Source organism: Anas platyrhynchos, chromosome 1 (genome assembly GCF_047663525.1).
Source record: "Anas platyrhynchos isolate ZD024472 breed Pekin duck chromosome 1, IASCAAS_PekinDuck_T2T, whole genome shotgun sequence".
Lineage (NCBI taxonomy): Eukaryota > Metazoa > Chordata > Aves > Anseriformes > Anatidae > Anas > Anas platyrhynchos.
Window position 1 is genome coordinate 45,790,066 of NC_092587.1, and position 16,677 is coordinate 45,806,742.

Below are 16,677 nucleotides of genomic sequence, written 5' to 3' on the forward strand. Positions count from 1 at the left end.
AACAGAGATAAAGAAGTAAGAGCATCAATGCAAACAAGCATCTGTGTTCTAGATGGGCTATAGAGAGAAAAAAAAAGCTGAATGAGATGGAGGACTTAAGTTTACTAAGATATAGTATGTGGAAAACCACCTGTTCTTTGCAATTTATAAGAAAAGATTATTTCTTCTGTTTGGAGTATGTCTGCCAGGGGAAATTAGCTACAGAAGCAACTCTGGATTAACTCTCCACACAGATGCTGGGTTAATATCAATCAGAAAAGGGGCATTCTTCCTCCAGAACTGGAGTGTATACATAAGGGAAATAGTCTTGCAAAACTATTCTACGTTAAATTAATTCCTGAATTTAATCCAGATTCATTTCTTTACAGCACTCTAAAAACAAACAAACAAACAAACAAACAAACCCACAACATTCTTTCTGTTTTTCTGTGAAAGACTTCACCACTGTGGATCCTCTAAACTTGGGTAAGTACTGTCAGAATAAAATTGCCCATGAACTGATTTAAACTTCTTCCTGCTGAATTTACTACTTCAGTTATCTGGTTATCTTATGGATTTATAGTGCATCAAATGCTTGGAGCAACATACAACAGACATAAACTCCATGCTGAATCCATCTGAAAAAAAAAACAAAAACAAAAAGTGAAAAGTATAAAATGATATTCCCTTATATAGAACAGATCTATAACTAGAAAATAATATTAAAATAATAGCTTTTGATGTGCTAGTAATGTATAGCAGCTGAGACCATGGCTACCCTGTCCACATCTCTACATACCTGTAAAATTGTAGGACAGTTTGTCTTCTGAGATCCTGACAGGTTCTTTCACTCTTTGCTGTCATAAAATGGCTACTTGGTAGGGGTACCAGATTCTTCTGTTAGTTACACGATTATTTTCTGGCATATTGTAGCCTAACCCAACTTTCCCTTCCCCTCCCCCTCAAACAAAAAGCCTCTAAAAACCTATGGGAAATCAGGTGAGAAACTGTATTACAGAAAATCAGTTCATATATATACAGACCGACAACCTTTTGACCTTTCTTGCCAGAATACACATGATAAGCGTAATTGCCAGCACTGTTATTTGTTCTCATTTTATTAAGTCTGTTTTTACAATAGGTGTTAGAGATAAGCACTCTGATGGCTATTTCTCCAGATGTCTGCTTTAAATGTACCATAAAACACGCGAGATGGTGTATCCATTAACACCATATAGTGAAGAGAATACCAGATTAACATTAAACACTGTGTTAAAGGGGAAAATGTTTCTAAATTACATTTTCTTGGGTTAGGCACAGCAACGTGAAATAATTAAAACTGAAACAATTTGAAGAGATTTCCTTCTGTACACATTTTATTTTATTCCCCCTCCCCCCCTCTTCTTTTTTTTTTTTTCCTTTTCTTTTTAATTCCAGGATGATTTTAGAGCTAGAATAGTCAAGTTGGGTGCTTCTGATGCTATGCAACAAAGTGCTTATGTTTGTGCTTCCAGAGCTAAGAAGGAAGCACAGCCATCCTGCCCTCCTCATGCCCTCATTATGCACAGACACTCTCTGCCATTGCACATTAGCTTATTTTATATACAAGATAGATGCACAGCATCACAATGGGTAGGCACAGTTGTTCAAAAATCAAGAGTCGTCTTCTGTGTTTTCACACTGAATTTATGCCTTTGAAAGTCTCTTATGTGCCCCAAACCTAGCTGTTGTACCTACACTTCAGGGAAACAACTTTGCCATTTAGGCCCTGGAAAGTCAACAGTTTTTAATTCTAAGAAACCACGATGCTTTTTATGAAGCACACTTTTCTTCCAAACATTATCTCTCATCTTCAGTTTCCCCAACAAAGCAGTGCACATTTTATAGTTTCTGTCTGCATCACTTTGTTGCCATCCCTGCCATCCAGGTTATGCCTTTCAGCTTTGCTGCTCTGCTCTGCCTTTTTCTATAACTCCTAAACAACAGTCTCAAGCTACTTATTCCTTTCCTTTTTTCTTTTTACCCCTTTATTGGATCATTTCTCCTTTCCATCTCTCCCATCAAGTGTTTCCAACAACAACTGTGTCTGATTAGTCCCTGTGATTTCTTTTCCCAGTAACCTGTATAGAGAAAACATACTTTGACAGATACTTCAGGCAGATAATGAGGATTTTGGAGATGGGTGGTCATGTGGTGCTTGAAATCCCTGCTGTAATGAATAACAGCCTTTCCCCAACTGGATGTGTTCCATTTCACTTTGTTTAAACGTCTGTCTTTGCTTCACAGACTATAGAGTAGGATTGAGTTCCTCTGAAAGGTTTTCAATTAGCACTATGTTCCCAAACTATCAAAGAAAAATGTATCAGAAGGAGGGAAAGAAAAAAAAAAAAAAGCAAACAATTAACAATTATATTTCAAAAGCCTTAAACCACTTTGGTTGCTTAGCATAGCAAGAAACATCATTTGAATGGAGCCTAATGAACTAATTTTGACAGTCCTGTGCTTGTCAAGCATTTCTTTCTCTCTCTCTCTCTCTCTTTTTTTTTTTTTTCTTTTTTTTTTTTTAATCGATACAACGCATTCCTTTTATTTCTAAGTAGTGAGCAGAAATAAGTGAAATGTTTTAATTGAAAACTGAGCTCATATATTCAGGATAAGAAAAAAACATAAAAAGAGAAACAGCAGAAAATGATCCCTTTGCCTCAGCAGATGATGAAAAGTTTTCTCCTCTTTTTATAACGGGACTTGATTCTGGTTCCTCAGTGTAACTATTATATCTGTTCACAATGTTACAGAAATTATTTTTCCCTCAACTTTGGATGTTTATCTTCTTTTTAACACCAACTGCAGGGGGTGGGATGGCAGCTCTATAACTGCCATGCAAGGCTGGCCCCTGCATTTAAACTGCTGCATGCAATGGGAGCTCCTGGCACAAGAAGGGCAATGCCCAGAGACACTGGATGACTCACGACTGCCTGACAGCATCTGCAGCATCCATCCAATGGGAGCAGTAGCAGGAGTTGCTTCACTGAAAGGAAAGTCTCCAAGAGATTAACTTCCTGGTGGCTACATGAAGATTTTGGTAAAAAGTTTTCATCTTCTGACTTGATAGATGTTTCCAGGTGGATTTTATTGCTTCTGACTGGGGATGTAATCCAGAACGGAGCCCATGGGGCATTTTGCACCAGTGCTCTTCAGTAGGAATACAGACATCTGGTATTTGAAAGAGATGGAGATTATCTTTTTCCCTATCTTCTGATGCTTTGTCCTAGTAGTGGGTCTGGGATGCTGGCTGAGGAAGTGCAGAGTGGTCATTGTCATAGGTCTGAAAATCTTCCCTACAGACAGGAATTTGGGGAGATAATCTGAATCTGTCACTGCTTCCTTCTCTCTTGACAGCTCATCAGCATAGCCATAATGTTTATTAGAGATTTTAAACACAGAGAAAAGCTATGGACTAAAATTTTGTTTAATGGATTTCACTGCTTTGATAAGCAGGGCTTATTTGTAATTGTGATAGCCTCGGCATCTCATGATACTCCAGTGTTTCCGTCTCGATTCGGTTGTTTAGGCAGGTAAGATCAGTGTCCTTTCTTCCTGAGCAGCTTTCTTGGATTCTGCTAATCTTTTCAGCAAACCTAGCTGATCAAAGAAAAACCAGAAAAACACCAAAATATCACAGATCACACCTGGGTCTGAGTTTGGGGGAAGGCAAGCAGGGATGTGTAATCAGCTGACTCTTAAAATCAGTGTAACAAAGTTTTAATTCCTGTGCTTGCGTGCCTCAGCACCACAACAATTAGTGACCATTTGTCCCTTCAATGACACATGGCTGAGAGAGTAATGTGTCATTGGACATGCACTGAGAGAGCAGAGAAGCCACAGATGGCATGAGAGGAGTCTGAACACCCCAGGGCCCACCGATTTATGATAAAACACGAGAAGGTGAGCAGATGAAGGACAGGGAGCTAAAGGTAAAGAGGAACAGGAGGAAGAAAAAAGAAATAGAGAATGAAGGAATAGTTACAGTAAGACAAATAGCAGTTGGGTTAAATTATCATGCAACAAAGTAGGAACAAGAGACATGAAAGCAGCGTAGAGAGTGGATGGGAAATGACAGAAATCCCTCCATCCTCTGATGTGACTGCCAAGAACACCACTGTGCCTTTTCTGACAGGAAAAGCTTCAGTTAAACATCCAGATTGCGTTGTAGGCTGGAGGAGGAAGGCCATTTCTTGCTGTAATTACCCACTTAAGATAGAAGGAAAATTTGTGCAGGATTTTGGGGGATGACACCATTCTGTGCTACAGCATCTATTTTAAATAGTCTTTTCAAGTGGTGCAGCATTTTACCTGCTCACAGGAATACAAAAATACAGTCTGAAAAGTTAGATATTTGGTGCATTCAAAAATTAGAGGGGCAAATTACTTCATTCAAAGTGATGAATATAATGCACTCCACTTATAGGAATAGTGTTTAAATAGACATGTCTTCAGAATAATGAAATCGGATTATTAAAATAAAGTTACCTACTGTCCATTTTTTTTGCTAGTGATAAGAGTTTTTAAGGATTTGCTGGTCTTTTTATATGTTTTTTTATTTGTGACTAGTACTTCTCACAAAATTCCTGTACTGTGCAAATGCAATTAAGATAAGCATTTGGAAACAGGTATGTTCCCTCTTCTGGATAGAAAACAGTACCAGAGACCAATGTCAGTGAATAAATACAGAACACAGGCCAGTCTTTGAATTTCCTAATACATAAATGAATAAATCTTTTCTACATAAACCACTTCTATAGAAGAAAGATTTCACAGTGTCATTGGACACTGTGGGCAGCAGTAATAGCTACCTCTTTTCTCTCTGTCTTGATGCCTCAACATCTGATAGATTTACCCTGACTTTCAACAGTAAGCTTCTTTCAAATAAATATCACTTTCTCTGGGTATGAATGGATGTCGAGCAAACAAAGACACAAAATAAAAAACAAAACTCAAAACCAAACAGTAGTTGCACATTTCAGAAATGTTGTAAGCATGTTTTAAAAGTATGTGATGGCATAAATATTTTGTTGTGGTTTCACAGTATTGAAAATTTCTAACGGGAACCTGGTAAGCTTTGAAGTACTGTCTCCAGATGCAACTTTATTATTGAAGCAATTTACTACTGTTCAACAAGAAATTCATCTATGAACTCCTCTGCTGTTAGTTCCCCAGACCAATAAGCAGCAGCTGGACCTTCTGTGGGCCTTCCTCATGCTGGAGAATACACCTGCTTTCACCTAGCCAGGGAGGCAGCATTAATACTCTGCTGCAGCCAGGAACACACGTATGAGCTACCAATTAGGAAGCCTTTCAAAGTGTGGCTTTGCAGCCCATCTGTGATCTGCAGACCTCAGCTTGGGAACCATTATTCTCCACTAATGGCACCTGGGGAGCAGGAGGGATGGAAAACTGTGGGGTTTGGGAGAACAGAGTCTATTAAATGCTATGGCAACAGGTAGCAAAACAGCATTCTCCCTTTCTCCCTTACTAATTAGTGGCTGTTAGCATCTGGAGTTGACTGTCTGTTGGTGGATGTAATTTGCTACACTCCGTCTTGTGATGGTGCAAGGAAGCTGAAGGATGATGCAAGGAGCAGTCAAGCTGAGAGGCAAAAGAAATATTAGGAATGAGCTTCCATATACTTATTTTGCAATACCATGTTTGAAATAACATCATGCTCCTGGAGGCCTAAGAAAAATGTGCCTTACGTAGTAATATTTTCTATCCTTTCTAAATTGTTTTGCTTACATTCTCTTGGCAGAAAATAGTCTAATGCTGATCTTTTCACATGTTCAGAATTTCCAGAATATAAAATTGTCAAATGATAGGAAACTTCCCATAGTAGGTCTGATGAAAATCTTTCTCCTTATCTACTGGTGATCCAAACCTACTGGAAAGGAGAGGTTTCCAAGTAAGCTCTGTCCTGACAGGATGCTGGTAGAGAGCCAGGGAAGGAGCCACAAGCAGAAGATTGCCCTTATCCATGGCAAAAAGCAGGTTCACCTGTCCAGAGGTGCAAAAGTGGAGTCTTTCCTCTTAATGGAGATAAACATTTCAACACCACTGTCTCTCTGTTAAGTATCATTCATTCTGGCCCATGTTCGGTGTTGTCTGGAAACAGAGGAGGAAATATCTTTGAAGGCCCAGATGCAGTGCATTTGCAGAAGTTTCATTTCCGGAGGGAAAAATCAATCAATCAATCAATATATATATATATATACACATTTATTCTTATATATATAAGAATTTCAGTCTTAATTATTGCAGGGTCATGAATGCTTGGTGTGTCTGAAGGCAAGAGTGCAATTGGATCTCTCTGTTCAATTGAACTAATATTTAATGCTTGGTTTTATTAATCTTCATTCGGTGCTCAATTACTGCCAAGCTCAACTGTGTTTCCTCACTGAGCTGGAGAAGAAAAAGGAGGTGGCACTCAGAGTGGAAGGAAGGACCTCACAGCTGAAACTGTGCCCAGGACCTAACTCAGTGGTTCAGGGATTCTATACAAAATTAAATGGTGTGGTTCATATTCATCAGTTAAGTACTGGGGTGTGCCAGGTACCATCTTGACATTACTACAAAGAGAGGACTACTTGTTGGAAAGTGCTGCTGATCCAAATTGCTTTCAGCTTTCTGCCCACTTCAGTAGCCTCGAGATACAGTACAAATTAGAATTGTATTCCTTCACAAAATCTGTGCATTTTATATGACCCTGGTCTGCACAAATTTATTCATAGATTCGTTTTGGTTGTACAAAGTTCCAGGTACATATATATGCATTTTCAGATTGTAGACTCATATCCTGGCTTCTAATGATATATGTGAAAATGCAACACTCCAATCAATTCATTGTCATCCGTAGACAGATGACTCAGATGACTTCTATTGGTTTAGTAAGCACAATTCTGATTAGTTGTTTACTTATACTCTCTTTTGCTACTCTGTGTGGGTTTTGAGTTTGTATGAACAACATAGCAGCTCTGCAGGAACTTGGATATTCTGAGAAACTGTAAGAAAAATTGAATTTATTTTAAAATCAAAATTCACAGAATATTTCTTAGGTAAACAATATGGCTTAATAGAAGTAGGGCATTTCCATTTTTAGCTACGTAAATAGAAGCTGCAAAGTTCAAATATTATCAGCTTTGCAGAAATGAATTTTAATTTCCCCCAGTGTTTTTAATTTGTGTATCAGCTTGACCTTGAAGGCCTGCCAGACAGATAAAACTATCTTCTGAAAATGCAAAAGAAATGATAAAAGCAATGGGAGTTAGGTGATGATGTGTATTTGAAAATCCCGCTAGATACCCATCTGCATTTTAGGCACTTAAAATAAGAATCTACTTGAAATCTGCAAAGCAATCAGTTTCTCATTTGGCCTTTGTGATGGCAGATTTAAAGATCTGCAGGTGCGCTAATAAGAAATCAGCAGGATCAGAAGCAACACAAATAGCTGTGTTGTATGAAAGAACTGAAACCATGAACTGGGATAGGCTACAGGAATGACTCCAAGAAAAAGTCTCTGGAGTCTCTGGTGAAGCTTGAGGAGAAGCTCTTGATTCTGATATTTTTTTTTAAGACCACAGGGAAATATTTGATTTTTTTTTTTTAATTCTTTTATTTATTTTATTTTATCTATTTTTTTGCTGTTATTATTACTGTTTGCTTCATATGTTTTACAGTAGATAATATGATAATTTTTTCCCAAGACCAAATGGATGGCAGTGGATTAAACCACATATTATAAAGCAACACTGAAGTACTTTCTTTTTCTTTAAATTATGCAGTTGAGAGGAAAGCCTTGAGATTCAGGCATTGTCTGTGAGACATGAAGATTATAGAGGGGAGAAAAAAACTGTACAAACCATACCAAAATAGTTTTAATGACTACAGTTATTTGTAATGTGCACAAGTCCTTGAGATGGAGAATGGGAGAGAAAGTGCAAATGAAATAAATGTGAAAGAACACAAAATAATCTTAATGTTTACTCTTATCTCCAAGTCCTGCCTGCAGTTTCTTTGCATAAAAAGCATATTTCTGAAGTACCATTTTTTTAACACATACATGATACCTATGTTAAATGTAGACTAGTACTTTACAGAACTAAGGTAGATATTCCAAACTGCAGGGTTTTTCTGGCTGTGATTATGGAAATACATCTGCACTGGATTTTTGGCTCTGTGGCCCTAGCTTTGTCTAGTTTTTTAGCCTGCAAGAATAATGACAGTCATTTTATAGGAATGAGTTTGTAAATCAGTTACTTTGACAGGTCAACATTTTCCCCTAGCATTCTTTGAGAGCATCTGAAAGAGCTGAGCCTGGAGGACCGTACTTCATTCTTTCCCTAAGAGTGCCTCTGGCATCTTGTTTGTTTTAATTTGTGTGTTTTAAGGTAGTTTTTCTATGCTTCTAGTTGCTGTCACTTTGTAGTACTTTTTAAAATATATGTAGAAAGCAATTATCTCTTGCCCAGAATGACAGGCAAGCTTGAGAAGCAGTTTTGGATTTCTACCATTAATATATTCTGCTTTTTTTTTTTTTTTTTTTTTTTAAATCCTATTTGAAAGAAACCAAATTAGTAAAAAAAAAAAAAAACACAAGTAAAAGATCTCAGAATCTGGCATCTGTTTACATTACCTGTGGAACGATTAAAAGGATTTTCTAGGAGATATTGTTTTATCAATGTTCAAAGTGTTAGTCATGTCAGACAAAGAAAGAAAGATAGAGCCAAGGTGGAGAAAATTGGATAAGCACACAACTATAAATGACAAGCTTTTTTTAATTATCATTATTATTATTTTTTCCTTTTTTTTTTTTTTTTTTTTTTTTTGTGAGAGAGAAATTATTTAAATTATTTTCTGTTTTTTTTTTTTTTTTTTTTTTTTTTTTTTTTTTTTTTTGAGGAAAACATGCAGAATTTTAGCCCGGTTTTTCAAGATGTTTTTGTTTGTTGTATCTACAAAATAATTAACATACAGAGTTATCCTACTTTCTGATTCATCTTGTATATTAATTTATAGATAGGAATGAATGCCACTTGTTTCCTTTAATTTAACCAGAAAAGCACAGCGATCTGTGCACTATGGGTTGAATATATCATAAGCTTCTTAAAGAGGAGCACAAATATAAGCAGAATTTAAGATTAAATAGTCTGGTAGTGATACTGCCACATTTATAATTGCTTTTGGTTGCCACACCATTTTGATATGTTCTGTACCACAGTTGCAGGTAGTCAAGCAATATCATGGTGAGCTGTGATGCACTACTGCACAAGAAATTTTAATAAAGTATTGTAGTTGTTACTCAATATATTCATTGAGAACCAGAAAAAACAGATATAGTATATATCTGTATATATCTGTAGCAAGGTGCAGTCAATATGGAAAGTTAAATTCTCCCTTTCTGGGGAATTTAACTGTGCAGTCTTACACTGCAGGGACATTTTTTCCCTCGTCCATTTACATATATTACTTTATTTTAAACAAAAGTGAGAAAGTTAGAGAATTGTCATTGCTTGATAGTATAATATGGGTCCTCTGGCCTTGATTCAGGACAGTTGTAAGGAATAGTTTAGCTGTCCTGAATAACAAAGCACTGAAAATACCATCAGCTCATGCTTCATCTGTACTGTGAGAGGAGTTTGCAGCCTCCCATTCTGCAAGCTGCACACGAAGCAGAGAAAGAATTGAGAAGCAATGATGGCTGGAGAAGGATGGAGGAGACAAGGAGCACTAGACAGGATGAATTGGTCTTGTGTGCACAACCCCAAGAGAAGCTGCTGGAGAGACTTTTTTTGGCCAGATGGAAGCAGAGGTTGCTCCTGATGTCTTCTGAAGAGCATCTCTCCAGGGGAGCAGTACACAGCCTGAGCTCCTGCATGAGAGGCCTCCTGTGCTCCAGACCTAGAGATGCCCAGCACCAACCACTACATCAAAGGTGGACGCAGCTGAATTGGACTCACTGCAGTCCCAGTGAGCCAGGAGTGCTTAGACCACAGCTAAACTACTGGGGCCTTCCTGAGGGGTAACGCTGAGTTATTTCAGATGTACTTCAAATGGACCTGAAGTGGAGATTTATTTCTTTTGACACGTGATAGTTTCAAATACATTAGGAAGCCTTTGCTTCAGCACTCAGGTAACTTAAAATGGAGTTACTGGTAGCTTTTTGGTACCCTCAGGTATGTCGTAGTTCTTTGGGACATTGCTTTTTGATGTGTGATCACAAAGGCAACCTTTGAGATTGCTTTTGATTAACAGTGCAGCACATCGAAGACAACCATTCATATTCTTCTTGCGTGCCCTGCAGTGCCTCCAGGCACCTCATTTGTATCCATGCTGCAAGGCATGTTGGCTGCCAACAAGTCTGATGTCTGTCCCAGAAGCACTTACATCACAGCTAGAAAGGACCTTCCATTTGTCCTGTCCAAAAGTGGTCTGCAGCATGCTCACCTGTGAGGCTCTCATGTACCTCGAAGGAATGGCTGAAATGCTGAATGATGTTGTCAGCGTCCACACTGACCTCCCTGCACTGATGCAGATGAGCAGGCTGAGGCTTGCAAGACAAAGGTGATTGGATGACGTGAAGCAGCACAATCCAAAAATCTCATAGCAAGGTTTGAATATACCATAGCCATAAAGTCAAGTGATTATCTGATTTCAGGGATTTTTCAGCTGGTATCAGCTGTATCTTGCATGCTTGAACACCCTTTAACGGGACCAAGTCACTCCTCCAGACAGGGTGATGAGCACTGAGATGTTTATTGCAGAATGAAAAATGAAGCCAGATGGCTTCTGGTTCAGGAGAGACATTACTTTCATTTCTGGTTCCCATCAAGGTCTGGAACTGGGCATATATTCTCTCTGCAAGGTAGCCACATAGGACAATTAAGACACAACAGTTTGGCATCAGTACATCAGCTATGACCAGCATTATATCAGAGGTCTGCAAGCCTCTATGCCATCTGGCCTGTTTTCTTCAAAGTTTTTGTCTTTGTTATAGTATTGGCAGCCAACCCAACCAGGAAATAGTCATTGAAGTCTGAGCTTAAATTTCTTGCCAGCAGACCGCTGCTTGCTTAGGCTTGAAAGACATAACGAAAAGTTTCTACTTTGCTACTGAGCAGCATAGGTGCAATGAGGGGAAATAATTTTGTGCTTTAACATCAAGTGAGAGAGAGGACATCCCTTTCTAGCTACAGCTCCCTTGGTTCATGACTGGGAAGATTCATGCAGCCCTCAGTCAAGAGGAGTTCAGCAGTAAGAAAAGGACAAGTCAAGTGAACAAGAAGGCCACTTCTTGTGGAGGTAAAAACAAAGGTAAAAACTTCAAGCGGAGGTAAAAATATACTGATAATGTAGACTGAAAGAAAACCCAGGCTCTTGCTATACCAGGGATATATATTTATGCTAAATGGGCTATAATAAACCTCAGACCCATGTCACAGGTTTCTATTTTGGCTATTTATTTGCCTGAGCTGAAATTCTCTTACAGCGTTTACTTTAAAATGAAGGTTCATTCAAATTAGAAGGCACGCTGAATTATAAAGTAACACCCCCCCAGTCCCAGCGACAGGGTTAGAGTTTACAGGTTGGTAAACAATGTAAATAGAAGTAGCTTGGTTTATAACAGAAAACCATTCTCACTTCATCAAGAAAAAGCACACTTTAATGTGCGCGTGCAGTGAGAGACCTACATTGTTATCTTGTGAATTGTCTCAGGGACTACTTTCACAATTCTTCAACCTGCGCCTGGACAAAGTGTGTCGAATGGCTTCACAGAAGGGTTGGGGGTTGACTCAATTCTGCTTAGATTTAGCCAAAGATACAAGCATTCTCAGAATGGATTTTTAAGATATTTTTCCAATTTTAATTTTTATCAGTTGTTTAAATACTTTTATTTGATTTGAAGGAAATTCACTGTGCAAAAATCAAGTCTTTTGTATAATGGCATGAATATTATTTTAGTTGCAAAACTAAATTATGTTTTAAAGATCTTCACAAGCTACTGAGACTCAAAATGTAAAACCTGTGTGTAAACAGAAGGGAAAGAAAACTTCAAGGGCAAATAAAACTGGTCTCAGAGCAAACTTTTCAGAAAAAAACCTGCTTAAGTAAGAGAACAGTATAGCTGTCTATAAAAATAAATAAATAAATAAATAAATAAATAAAATGTTTTATAGAATATGTTTTTCAACTGAGGATGTCTTAATTGGAAAATATTCTTCTGAAGAGAATCCCTTTTGGCTTCTAGGTTGATAGTCAGTTCCATACTGTGCCTTTTTGTAGAAAGAGGGTTTCTATTAGTGGAAATAATTAATAGTATTTTGATCAAAGTAAATTGAAAAGAAAAATAAAGTACTTCATATTATGTCTTTCTTGCTTGATGCCTGAATTTCTCAGATTTAGAAGCCAGAAAAAAAAGATTTATTCTTCACAAAAGTCCCCTCTGATATTTTCTTCCTTGACTCTAACCTTACTGGTCAAGCCTCTTCCTTACCCTTGGAATCCCACCAACTAAAATTAATAATTTAACTTTCTCCTGTACATCTAGTATTTTTTTTTCTTTTTTTCCATAGGGCAAAGAGGCCCAGGACAGCTATTTGATCTCCAAGGATGGAGTGCACCCTCAGCAAGTTTTTGGATGACAATAAAAGTGGAGAAAGAAGATGGTTGGAGGGTGGGGCTGCCACTCAGAGGCATGGACAGACTGGAGAAATGGACTGAACTCATGAAGTTTAGAATAGATAAGTGCAACCAGAAATGAATTAGCTCCCTTAGAGTAAATAACTGGAATAGATGACCTCCAGAAATTCCCCAACCTTAATGGTTCTCTGATTCTATGATTTTATGATTCTTGCTCTGCAAGTGGCTAAATGAGAGGAGACACAGATGAAAAAGCAGATTTGAGTAGCTATTCAAATACAGTCTATTATGTTCTCTGAATTAGAGGGCGAAGAGGATTGTAGAGAAGTAATACATTTTACTAGATCAACTGGTATAGCTGGAAGAGAAAAACAGATATATCTTTTATTAGATTTGAAAGACAAGTGATGCTCTTCAAAGCTGAATATGAGTAGAGAACAATTGCTCTGAATTTTATGTTTATATTTAGCAGTGAAAAAAAGGCAGTAGGTACTTTCAGAACAAAGAAGGATTCTTAGGCTAGAAAACAAGCATTTGTAGGATAGAAAGAGCACCTTGAAACAAAGACTGTCTCACACATTTTACCATTAGCACCCAAAACTTTGCCTTCAATAACAAACACATTCCTCAAGCATTGTCACAGCTGGGAAAACAATATACCCCCGCAATATGCTATAGGAGTCACCATGAAAAAGAGATTATAAATTTTCTGGACTGAAAACCTAGAATCCCAATTGATTTCTACCACAGCTTCATTAATCACTTTCTGTACAAACCCTAATTTCCTAGTCACAGCCAGCAACATAAGAAATGGATAGAATACACCCAGAACCAAGACCAGCACACCTACCATTGTGATCATCTAATCACCAAAATTAATAATTTAAAACAAAATAGGGCTGAGGTATGCACTTAGACCCTGAAGCATAGGGTGTATTAGCTTTGAGGAAAATCTTACAACTATGCAATTACCCTCACAGCTAATAAAACGAGATTAATGTAAGGGAATTCCTTTGCTAAAATAGATCCCACCTTTAAACAAAACACTACGATACCAAATACAAACTCCCTTCCATTTAAAGCATCACAACAGTTGTGTGCAACTAATTGGCTAACACTGCAACCTTGAAATACTGAAATATCCTCCATAGGGAAGGAAAGTTAGAATCCTTCCTTGGAAAACAATTTCCCATAACTTTCCCTCCCCCACTAAGTTCATTGCCAAAAGTAAGTTTCCTGGAGATCAACATGCACCACTTGTTCAGTCCATTGTTCAGGAAGACTGGGAATTTTGGCAGGAGGCCCACTTGGCTAAGCAAGAAGCTTCTTAATGAACTAAAATGCCAAGCACATAAGAAGTGGAAACAAGGGCAGTCAACAAAGGAGAAGTATAAAAGTATTGCTCAGACATGTAGGGACAAAACCAGAAAGACCAAAGCCCAGTTGGAGCTAAAACTGGAGAAGAAACATAAAAGGTAACAAGATGTGATTTTACAAGCATGACAGAAGTAAAAGGAAGCTCAGATAAAATGCACTTCTATTTCTGAATGGGAGAGGACCCAGTGGTGGAAAAGCCTGAAGCACTCAATGACTTTTTGTCTCGGAGAAAACCTGCTCTCAGATCTCTGCACACACTGGTGCAATTTGGGAATGAGAACAACTCTGTGGGGAAACAACAGTTTGGGACTATATAGGGAAGGTGGGTGGATGTATTGCAGTCCATGGGGCTAGATGGGGCTCCTCAGCAGGTGCTGAAAGAAGGTGCTGATATGCTTCTGAGGCCACTGTAAATTGTGAAAAATCATAGCATTTGAGGGCTTGCTGATAACTGAGAAAAGGCTGATGTTACACACAACTTGTGTATTGGATTTACAGAGCTGTAGGCTGGTTAGCCCCACTTCAGTACTTTGAAAACTAACAGAGCATATCTATTTCTAAACTCATGAAGGACAAGTTGTGACCTGGAACAATCAACAGATTTAACGAAGTAAATCATATTTGTAGAAGTGCAGTGTAACTGAGTACTGGGCTCCATTAAAAGATCACAGCCAGCAGATTGAGACAGGGTGGAGGTTATTTGCCTCTATTTGTGTGGTGGTTTTACTTGGGTGGGCAGCTGAGCTCCACCACAACTGCTCTCTCACTCCCCCTTCTAAAAGGGCAAGGGGAGAAAATATAGTGCAAAGGGCTCCAGGGTTGAGACAAGGACGGGGAGATCGCTCAAAAGTTATTGTCATGGGCAAAACAGACTCAGTATAGGGAGACAGTAAGATTTATTGCCTCTTACTAACAAGCTAGAGAAATGAGATACAAAGAAAAGAAACCAAAAGCGCCTTCCCCCTATCCGCCCTCTTCCACCTCCTCCTCCCAAGTGGCACAGGGGAATGGGGGAATGAGGGTTGTGGTCAGTCTATAGTGCTTCTTCGCTGCTGCTTCTTCTCAGTCACTCTTGTCCCCTGTGCCATGGGATCCCTCCCATGAGATGCAGTCCTTGCTGAACTGATCCTGTGTGGGCTGCCCACAGGCAGCAGCTCTTCAAGAACTGCTCCAGATATGGGTCTGTATCATGTGTCGTGGTTCCGCTCAAGTGGGCAGCCGAGCTCCACCACAGCCGCTCTCTCACTCGCCCTCCTCAAAGAGGAATGGGGAGAAAATACGATGAAAAAGGCTCAAAGTTTTAGATAAGGACAAGCAGATCACGCAGTAATTATTGTAACGGGCAAAACAGAATCAACATAGGGAGACAATAAGATTTATTACTTATTACTAACAAGCTAGGGAAGTGAGAAACAAAGGAAAGAAACCAAAAGCACCTTCCCCCCCCCATCCACCCTCTTCCACCTCCTCCCCCCAAGCGGCGCAGGGAAATGGGGGAATGGGGCTTATGGTCAGTCTATAGCGCTTCTCTGCCGCTCCTTCTCGGTCACTCTTGTCCCCTGTGCTGTGGGTCCCTCCCACGGGATGCAGTCCTTAATGAACTGATCCAGCGTGGGCTTCCCACACGCAGCAGCTCTTCCAGAACTGCTCCAGATATGGGTCCATACCACGGGGTCCATCCCACAGGAGAAAACTTCTCCAACCTGGCTCCCCCACGGGCAGCAGCTCCTGCCAGGTCACCTGCTCCTGCGTGGTCTCCTCTCCACGGGCTACAGGTCCAGCCCGGAATCTGCTCCGGCAGGGGTCTTCCACAGACGGCAGCCTCCGTCGGTGCAGGGCCACCTGCTCCACCGTGGTCTCCTCCACGGGCTGCAGCATGGAACCCTGCTTCACCGTGGTACTCCATGGGCTGCAGGGGGACAGCCTGCTTCACCATGGTCCTCACCACAGGCCGCAGGGGACTTCTGCTCCGGCACCTGGAGCACCTCTCCCCCTCCTTCTTCACTGACCTTGGCGCCTGCAAGGCCGTTCCTCACTCCTCTTGTTCTCCCAGCTGCTGTGTGGCACAGTGTTTTTTTCCCCTGTTTTAAATATGCTGTCACAGAGGCGCAAAACAATATCTCTTATTGGCTCGGCTCTGGTCAGCAGTGGGGCCCTTACCAAACATGGGGCAGCTTCTAGATCCTTCTCATAGAAACCACCCCTATGGCCCCCTGCTACCAAAACTGTGCCACGTAAACCCACTACACCATGGAGTCCATCTATCAGTAGCAAACTGCTCCAACCTGGGCCCCCCACAAGCAGCAGCTCCTGTCAGGTCATCTGCTCCTGCATCGGCTCCTTTCCACATGCTACAGGTCCAGCCTAGAATCTGCTCTGGCAGGGGTCCTCCACAGGCTGCAGCCGTCAGTGCAGGTCCATCTGCTCCGCTGTGGTCTCCTCCATGGGCTGCAACGTGGAACCCTGCTCCACTGTGGTACTCCATGGGCTGCAGGGGGACAGCCTGCTTCACCATGGTCCTCACCACAGGCTGCAGGGGAGTTCTGCTTTGACACCTGGAGCACCTCTCCCCCTCCTTCTTCACTGACCTTGGTGCCTGCAAGTCTGTTTCTCACTCCTCTCATTCTCCCAGCT

At 40.1% G+C, this 16,677-nt stretch overlaps 1 long non-coding RNA gene across 1 annotated transcript in view; it reads left to right on the top strand.

The window, feature by feature from the left end:
* Positions 1 to 15,861, top strand: part of LOC113842883 (uncharacterized) — a 45,735-nt gene extending 29,874 nt beyond the window's left edge. The window contains exons 3-5 of the long non-coding RNA XR_011808491.1: positions 369 to 465; positions 2,830 to 3,061; positions 12,600 to 15,861. This is a non-coding gene — a long non-coding RNA (uncharacterized lncRNA). The remainder of the gene's footprint in view (positions 1 to 368; positions 466 to 2,829; positions 3,062 to 12,599) is intronic.
* Positions 15,862 to 16,677: the final 816 nt, after the last annotated feature.